This window comes from Trichechus manatus, unplaced genomic scaffold, assembly GCF_000243295.1.
Source record: "Trichechus manatus latirostris isolate Lorelei unplaced genomic scaffold, TriManLat1.0 scaffold00285, whole genome shotgun sequence".
In the NCBI taxonomy this organism is placed as follows: domain Eukaryota; kingdom Metazoa; phylum Chordata; class Mammalia; order Sirenia; family Trichechidae; genus Trichechus; species Trichechus manatus.
In genome coordinates this window covers 40,634-50,729 of record NW_004444221.1, presented here as the reverse complement: position 1 = coordinate 50,729, position 10,096 = coordinate 40,634, and positions in this window count along the sequence as shown.

The following is a 10,096-nucleotide window of genomic DNA, read 5'->3' as shown; positions in this document are numbered from 1 at the left end:
ATTCTGACTCACAGTGACTCTATAGGACAGAGTAGAATTGCCCCATAGGGTTTCCAAGGAGTGACTGGTGGATTCAAACTGCCAACCTTTTGGTTAGCAGCTGAGCTCTTAACCACTGTGCCAGGTAATATTAATTAGAGAAATAATGATGAGAAAGAAATTAAGTCAATTACATTCAAGGATAAAATTTCCTAGTAAACATAAAGAGAGGATAATAAGTAAACAAATATTATTATAATTTTGGATAGGCCTAAGTGTTTTGACAGCCCTGGTGGCACAGTGGTTAAGAGCTACAGCTACTAGCCAAAAGATCAGCAGTTCGAATCCACCAGCCTTTCCTTGGAAACCATATGGGCAGTTCTACTCTATCTTATAGGGTTGCTATGATTTGGAATTGACTGGATGGCAACAGGTTTTAGAGTCTCAATAAAAATGGATTGAATGAATCAACAAATAACAATGACTATTTAATATGTTCAAGAGAAAACTTAGGTCACAAATGAGGCCAGTAGCTTCATAGAGCCTCAAATCCAAATATAAATAAATACATAGATAAATAATGTTTTGGGACACTGGCCTCTAAAGTTTTCTTTCAAACTAATATGGTGGTTTATGACTCATTGACCAATTGGAAACTACTTGTATTTACACTGAAATATAGTTATTTAAATTTGACAGTATCTACTTGATGAAATGTTGTATTGCTCTAAAGTGCTAACACAAAGCTTTAAGCAGCTACAGGGAAACATGTTCACAGTATATTGTAAAATGAAATAATTACAGTGAAAAATTTTGCCTATACTACAGTTATAAAATTATAGGAATTGAAAGAATTAAAATTAGATTGAAAAGGTTGTTTTTACTAAGGCATAGGTGCTCATGACGACTTCTTGTCATCTTCTAATTTCTGTTATTTTTGCTAGGTTGCTTATTTTTATTTTTAAAATATGGGTGTTAGAAAATTCTTGGGACCTATCCCAGGTTGATTTAGCATTTGAATTGGCTGTATAGCTGAGATGCTCTAAAATTCTCCAAAATTGACTACTTTCTTCTATATTTCTCTAAGCGAGATTATCTGCTGCCTCCCATTTTGGGTGACTAACAACTGACGTTTGCTTTGCACTCTCTGTGTATTTATCACACAGTGATTATCTCTATTACTGCCTCTTTCCACTGATAAGTCCCTCCCCATTTTTTCTTGTTTTTATTCTAAGAATAGCTATCACAAACATTATCGCCTTAAAATCAGCATGGAAATTACGTATGCGTGGGCTTATGTGTGTGAATATTGGATAACATGGGAAGATGTTGAGAAACACCTGCCCACAGAAATAGAGCAAACCATGTAATTCTTTTTCCAAGAACGGTTGTCAATTTCAAAAAATAAGCCTTCTTTTTTAAACATCAAAGATTCATAAAAATACAAGAGATTTTATAGAGATAAACAGTTATAAATACTACACGTTTGGCATTATCTTTTCCAAAACAAACCTTCTTCATGAATTACCTCCTTTCACTCAATAGCCTGAGAAGGTGAATAAAGCAAGCATTAATTTGTTTTGAAAAATGATTTTAGTAAATATATCCATAGGTTCTATAATGTTCCTGTTCCCTCTACCCTTTGCCAATGAATGTTTTTTTTTCTTACAGATGTTATACAAATATTTTCCTTCAGTACTGACATCTTACTTGTTCTTTAAAACAAGATCAGTTAGAGCATTCTGCATTTCCATGCAATTGTCTTTGTTTAGATTTTGAAATTTGTGAACCTGATATTATTTTAAGGAGGCCTGGTGGTACGGCAGTTAAAGCTCCCAGCTGCTAACTGAAAGGTTGGGGGGTTAGAACCACCAGCGGCTTGGTGTGAGAAAGATGTGGCAGTCTGCTTCCATAGAGATTTATAGCCTTGGAAACCCTATGGGGTCGCTGTAAGTCAGAATTAACTCAATGGCAGTGGGTTTTTTTGTGATGTTATTTTTAAGCATTTGATTTGTACTCTCAAGAAATTATTATAGCTAATATTACTGTGGATCATTTATCTTCAGAATGATTTACATTGAAATATTAAAGTTGCTGACTAAAAAATCAGAGATTAATCATTTTGATTGAAAGGACTCTCAGGCTTTTTTTTTTCCCCCAGGTACTCAAGACTGCTGCTCCCTCTCCCCCTTCCTAAGGACTAATAGCTTTGGTGATTTTTTTTTCCCCCAGTTTTTTAATTTTTTTAAAAAAATTTTTTTGTTGTTGTTTCTGAGAATATACACAGCAGAACATACACTAATTCAACAATTTTACATGTACAATTCAGTGACGTTGATTACATTCTTCGAGTTGTACATCCGTTCTCACCCTCCTTTTCTGAGTTTGTCCTCCCCCATTAACATAAACTCACTGCCCCCTAAGGCTCCTATCTAATCTTTCAAGTTGCTTTTGTCACTTTGATCTCATATAGATAGACTTCAGGGGATATTTTTGGTTTAAGTTTTAAAGATTACCTCAGGGCAATAGTTTCAGGGGTTCATCCAGCCCCCATGGCTCCAGAAAGTCAGGATTCTCAAACGTTTAATGTATTTCTATAAGAGAGACAGTATGAATTTGAGCTCACAGAGCTGTCTACTGGTTTAATTAATGTTTATAGTTTTCTGAAGGAGAAATGATTAGCATTCATAATTACTAAAGAGGAAAACTAAAACACAAGGGAATAAACTTTCAGTAAGGTCATACATGGAATAAATGATGACATTCTGAGATTCTGTTCTGTAAGCTGTCAGCTTCCTGAGTGCAAGAACTATTCTGACCTACTAAATTTATAACACTTAATATATGAATGGAAACCCTGGTAGCATAGTGGTTAAGAGTTCGACAGCTAACCAAAAAGTCGGCAGTTCAAATCCACCGGGTGCTCCTTGGAAACCATACTGTGTAGTTCTACTCTGTCGTATAGGGTCGCTATGAGTCGGAATCGACTCGACAGCAACTGGTTTGGTTTTTTTGTGGTTAATATACAAGTATGCATATCCTAGGTTGCCAATAAATGGCCATTTATGATCAGGGTAATGCTTCCTTCCTGGAACTATGCTGCCTTACAGATTTTGTCATTCTCACCCCTTCTCCTTAAATCTCCTTATCTCCTTTCCTCCATATGACTGGTAAACAAACAAACTTGTTGCCATCAAGTCGATTCTGACGCGTAGCAACCCAGTAGGACAGAGTAGAACTGCCCCATAACATTTCCAAGGCCAAAATCTTTACAGAAGCAGTCTGCCACATCTTTCTCCCATGGAGCAGCTGGTAGGTTCCAACCACCAACTTTTCGGTTAGCAGTCTATTGCTTTAACCATTGCACTACCAGGGCTCCTCCATATGACTGGTAGGTAACCCTAAATATTCCTAGTCATTCAACTATTACATGGGTAGGTAAGGCTGCGCTCCCTCTGAACACTCTAGGGTAGAATCCTTCCTTGTCTCTTCCAGTTTCTGGTGGCTCTAAGTGTTGAATAAAACTAAACATAGTTGAGTAAACAAACAAACAAAAAAACCCATTGCCATCGATTCTATTCCAACTCATTGTGACCCTATAGGACAGAGTAGAATTGCCCCATAGGGTTTCCAAGGAGCAGCTGGTGGATTCAAACTGCTGACCTTTTGGTTAGCAGCCTGAGCTCTTAACCATTGTGCCACCAGGGTTGAAATAGTGGTCACCCAAAAGATATGTCCATGTTCTAATACCTAGACCCTGAGAATGTTACCCTATTTGGAAAAAGGGTAATTAAGTTAAGGACGTTGAGTTGAGATCATCCTGGATTACCCCCCGGGGGTCTAAATCCTATGACAGGTGTCCTTATGAGAGACAGAAGAGAAAACACAGACATGGAGGACAAGGCCATGTGAAAAGAGAATCAGAAATTGAAGTTCTGCAACCACAAACCAAGGAACACTTGGAGCCACCAGAAGCTGGAAGAAGCCACGAAAGAGTCTACTTTGAGTTTTTAGAGGGAGTACAGCCCTAGCAACAACTTAATTTTCAGACTTCTGGACTCCAGAACTGTGATTAAATAAATTTGTATTGTTGTAAGTCCTCCCCAGAATCCCTGTGTGTGGTAATTTGTTACAGAAGCCACAGGAAACTATTATTTACCACAATGATAAGTGGTGGAGAAATAAAATTGAATAGGTAAAATAGGAAATACTTTAAGCTTTATATATTCAATGTAGGCAATATTCTGAGAAAAGAACAAGCTGATTTATGTAATAATGTAGAAAACACATTTTGGTAAATTGATGTCTAGACAGGAATAAATTTCCTATAGATGTTCAGACCATTTACTCACTTGATTGGTCTGTCTCTTCAACAGCTACTAGTCTGCACTCAGAAACCAAAACAAAACTCTTCTATTACTTTAAATAAAAATACTAAAAGGATATTTAGTATCTCCGAATAATTTTCCTTCTTCCCTTAAAATTCTCTAACTCTGTGTGTACGGTGGCAGCAGAGCGATGCAAATGGTTAAGTGCTTGACTACTAGCTGAAAGTTTGGCCATTTGAACTCGCCCAGAGACACCTCGGAAGACAGGTCTGGCAATCTGCTTCCAAAAGGTCACAGCTTTGGAAACCCTATGGAGCAGTTCTACTCTGCACATGTGGGATCGCCATGAGTTGGAATGGACTCAACGGCAACTGAGAAAAACAACAACGTGTGTACAAAGAGTAGTTGTGAGTATGGTGACTAAAAGTTCTCTCTTCTACTGAGGTGATAAACAAACTCAACTTTGCTTTATAGTGAGAAGGCTCAAGATTAGTTTTGGCTAGAAGAGGTGGAAAACATATAAAATGTGTTTACTGTCTAAGGTTATGATCACTTGATAAAAAGGCATACAGATATCTGTGTATTTTAGAACATAAAACCGAAAATGATATTTCTGAAAATAAAGTGATTTTTTTCTTATTTATAGGAAGATTTTTTTTTATTGTAATATGACTTAAACTGAATTACAAAATAACAAACCCTAAACTATCCACTTTAATTGAGGAAATTAGCATACAGATAGCCCAAGCCAATGACTAATCAAAGAAGGTATTGATAATTTCTTTTGGCAAGAAAAACGGGCATAATGGTTGCGTCTCTGAGAGACAAGAGATCCCAGCTGTATCTTCTTGTGCTTGATTGAAATTTCTCCATCAACCATTAAGTGTTCCAGTGGGTCCAGAGGCATTTCCCAAAGGTTTATGTGTCTGTGGTTTTCTTGCTGTGGTCATTTGATTAGGAAACTCAATTTTCAACACTTTGGGCCTCTTCTGCAGCCAACCCCAATGCTGAGAGTACAGCTGTGCAGAACATCTGGTAAGCATTTCCTGTTACATCAATCCATAGGACTTGCTTACCTCCATACTGTAGTCTTTGTCACTGGACTTTATAGTCACTTAACGACTGTTTTTTTTTCCTTATATTACTATGTTCTTGTAGTTCACTTTAAAAAAAATTAAGATTTTGTCTCTTTTACTTTAAAATGGCAAACAGGAAACTCAAGAACAAGGGAGATGTGTATCAAGACAGCCCATGCCTTAAGTCTTGGGCACGGCATGCACTTCCCTCACCCTGTAGTGCCCCCTCCCAAGTCCCTATGGAAGATTTTCCTATTCTATTCTTGTTGAAGCCCTTGACACATAAACCAGCCCTTAAGGAAGAGCTGACAACATTACTGAAACAAACAAATGAACCAACTAATTCAGAAGAACCAGAGGCCGTATTTCCTGTCAGGATAACAACAAGTTCAGCTCCAGTGACAATTCAACTGGATTATTGAAAAGACATTATTTCTCTGTGGCTCAAACAATCTGATCTCTTCACGAGGAAATGAATGAAATCAATGATGCCAAATCTATGCAACTGTTCATACCATACCACATGTGGTAGAAACATGGCAATTCCTCTTTCTAAATGTAGTGACTAATTATAAATATTTCCACGTCTTCGACAACACAGAAGCCACCAGCTTATTGAAGTCCCTCTCCCGTTTGACTGCAATCATCTTTTACTCAAGCAGAATCAGAAGTTGTATCCTAAGGTTTAATTTGTCTCATCTATTTTTCTTAAAGAGAGCAAAGGAGATTTCTCGAGCTGAGATGATGAAATGATAAGTTATAAATATTAGAAGTAGGGCTAGTTATATATTGGTTAGTTACCTCAACATACAAAGGAGAGATACCACATTAGTTAACTAGGGCTTGATTAGATCTTACATCCTTCCAGTAAGGAAGTAACTTTCTCATGCTCTGATAATATGCTTCGGTCTCCCACAGAAAAATAATCTGATTGTATGAATCCAGTTTTAGGAAGACGTTTTACGTGCCTTTCCCATCACAAAAGCAATGAGAAGATTTCAATGAGCAAATGGAATCCTTGTAAAATATATTAGATTTTGATATTATTACATTGAGTCAGATAAAAGTGAATAATTTAGGTTAAAAATAAGTAAATATTGGCAAGTTCATGTGGTTTGTTCTTACCAAATAAGCTGCATTCCTCCTTTTTTATGTAAGGGCCTAAATCATTGCGTTTTCTGACCATTTACGGAATCTGGATAGGTCACAATTCTTTTAATAAGATTATTACTCTTCAGATCTCTCTTATACAAGGATCCTTTATTTTTTAGTTTCAACCATAATATACAGCAAAGCTCCTAAATGATTTGCTGTTGTTGTTGGGTGCAGTTGAGTCGGTTCTGACTCACAGACACCCCATAGAACAGAGAAGAACTGCCCCACAGGGTTTCCAAGGAGTGGCTGGTGGATTTGAACTGCTGACCTTTTGGTTAGCAGCTAAGCTCTTAACTATTATGCCACCAGTGCTCCAAATGATATACTATGTACAACCTAATATCTTTGTATTGACTTAACAACTGGTCGAAGAAACTCTCAGCCTGCAATTTTCTCTGATATGCTTTCTGTTGAGAATTGTTGTCAGCTACAACTCATGGAGACCCTACGTACAACATAATGAAACATTGCTCAGTCCTTCACCATCTTTATGACTATTGATATGTTTGAGTCCATTGTTGTGGCCGTTATATAGTGCCTTCCAACCTAGGGGGCTCATCTTCCAGAACTGTACTAGACAATATTCTGTTGTGATCCATAGGGTTTTCATTGGCTAATTTTCAGAAGTAAATCACCAGGTCTTTCTTCCCAGTCTGGAAGCTCCACTGAAGCAAGTCCACCATGGGTAACCCTGCTGGTACTTGAAATACTGGTGGTATAGCTTCCAGCATTGTAGCAACACACAAGCCACTACAATATGACAAACTAATAGATGGGTGGTAGATGTTGAGAATTACTGCAAATAAATAACATACTTAATTAGGAACCTCAGTTGTTCCTTTTCAGTTTAATTTTTGTCATTTTGTTATTGTTGGATTTTTTATTCAGTATGTTAGGGTTTCTATGAAATATACTTCTCAATTACCTGTTAATGATTTTGTTAACATGTAAGATCAGATATTTTACATCAAATTTCACTTATTACATTTTTATTGAAGTAGTATATGCATGTTGAAAATTCATATATTATAGGTATTTAAAAAAAAACAACCCATTGCTGTCAAGTTGATTCCGACTCATAGTAAAACTGCCCCATAGTGTTTCCAAAGAGCGGCTGGTGAATTCGAACTGCCAACCTTTTGGTTAGCAGCCAAGCTCTTACCCACTGCACCACCAGGGCTCCATGTTATTATAGGTATACAGCTCAATAAATTTTCAGGAGAACTAAACATAGCCATGTAGCAAGCGCCCAGATCAAGAAACAGAATATTACCAGCATCTCAGAAGACACTTTCCTGGCAGGTCTTTGTTAGTGAGATGGAAGGATATTTTACTTTTGTCTTTCATAAGCTATTGGTCTAGCTCTTTATCTTTTTATACAGTCTCATAATTCAGTAAAATTCTTGGGGAGAAAACTAGCTGTGCGTTTGAAGCTCTTCAACTCTCCAGTTTTCTCAGGCTAGTCGTACGCCATTGCTTGAGGTTTTGTTCATTTCTCATTTCACCAAAAGCTTCCTTCTGCCAGGGTCACTTCCAAGCCGATCCCAGAATTAGAAAAAATTCTCAAGGAATAAAAGAGATGCCCTGAATCTTCAGCTAACCCCTTAACAGTTTTCCCTTCTGAAATTTTAGCCCATCAAGTCTTTGTTGATTCCATAGCTGTCTGCACTACTATTTTTTTTTTTTTTTTGATGATTTAGGTGAAAGTTTATAGAGCAAATTAGTTTCTCATTAAAGAGTTAATACACAAATTGTTTTGTGACATTGGATGCCTTTCTGTGCTTTAAAAAAATATGACTTTTATAATTTATTCAGACTTTCTAGCTGTTATCAACGGGAGCATTGACCTGTACTGACCTACTATGTACTACCCAGAAGAGGAAGTCCATTTTTTTTTTTAATTTCACTTTATTCATGGGTAGAATAATGTGTTAAGTGCATGTGATATGAAATCAAAAGATATGTAGGATATGCTTTAAAAAGAAGATCTCCTTTTGAATGAAACCCTTAAGCCAGTTCTCTTCTCATGAAACAACATTATTATTGATTTTTTATGCATTCTTCTAGAGACTCTCTAATGATATACCAACAGGCACGTTTGCATACATATACATGTATGTGTGTATATACTGTTTTTCTATATTATTCATAACATGTCTTGCATTCTGCTTTCCTTACTGAACAACGTATCTTGTAGATCTTTCCATTTCAATACCTCATTTTTAAAATACCTGCATAGTATTTCATGGCTTTTTAACTAGATCTCACTGATGAGTATTTAGGTGATTTCAAGTATTTATTTTCTATTCAAAACAATGCAGAAATGAATATCCATCTATACATGTCTTTTTGCATTTGTGTGAATATAGATTGATTTCCTGGGTCTGGGAATATATAATTCTTAATAGCTATATTGAATTGTAATATACATACCATAAAATTCACCGATCGTAAGTGGTTTTTAGTTATTTTATAAAATTGTACAAGCATCATCACAATCCAGTTTTAGAATTTTCCATCATGCTAAACAGTTTGGTTTGTAGTCCATCTCCACCCCTATACCGCAGTCCCAGGCAACTTCTGATCTGCTTTTGGGCTTTATAAGTTTACCTTTCTGGGCATTCCATATCTTTTATGTTGGCTTCTTTCACTTAGCAAAATGTGTTTGAGGTTCACCCATGTTGCAACATATATCATTTGTTTGTTACTTTTTTGTTACTGAATCCTATTCCATTGTATGGATATACCACATTACACCTACATAAGCAAGGTGAATTCAAGCTTTAACAGAGGTAGTCAAGGAATGCACATAGATGTGAGGGATAAAGAAAAAAGATGATTGATGGTAGCAATTATTCGTCTTGTTTATGCTTTAGGTTCAGGACTTTATACAATTGTCATAGCAATCCCTTGATACTGGTTGACTACCACATTTAAAAATTACAAAATGAAGTATCATACATAATTACTAATAATTTGCTGAAAATCTCCCTGGGATCTAATACCAGTCTGTATCTTGCCAAAGTTTGCATGCAATGTCTTCTCAGGACTTTAATTCATTTGTGAAAAAAAAGATTAATAAATTACAGTATATCTTTAGTGACAACCTCTCTGTTCCTCAAAAAAATAACCGGTAAATTAATCAATGCCCTAATTGCCTAAACAATAGCAGAAAGGTTGAGTAGGACTTGAAGGAGAACTGCACGACACAGAATTTATGTTACATGGTGTGTCAAGTTAAATATTACACCTTAAAATCACAAAATGCTAGAGCTATATGAGATCTTCTCACTTTACAAATGAGGAAACTGAGGTCCATAATAATATCAGCATGGTATCACACAGAGCTGATATTAGAACCCAGGGTTCTAGAAACACAACTAAACACTACTGCATTGTCCCATCTCAGGTAACGATTTTTTTTTTTAAATGAGAATCTCTCTGAACTCCAACTATATTAGAAAGATAATTTGACAAAAGAAAATTCTAGTTTAACAAAGATAGTGAGAGCTGTCTTAGCATTTAACTTATTTAGCCAGAAATCGTTGGTATCTTAGA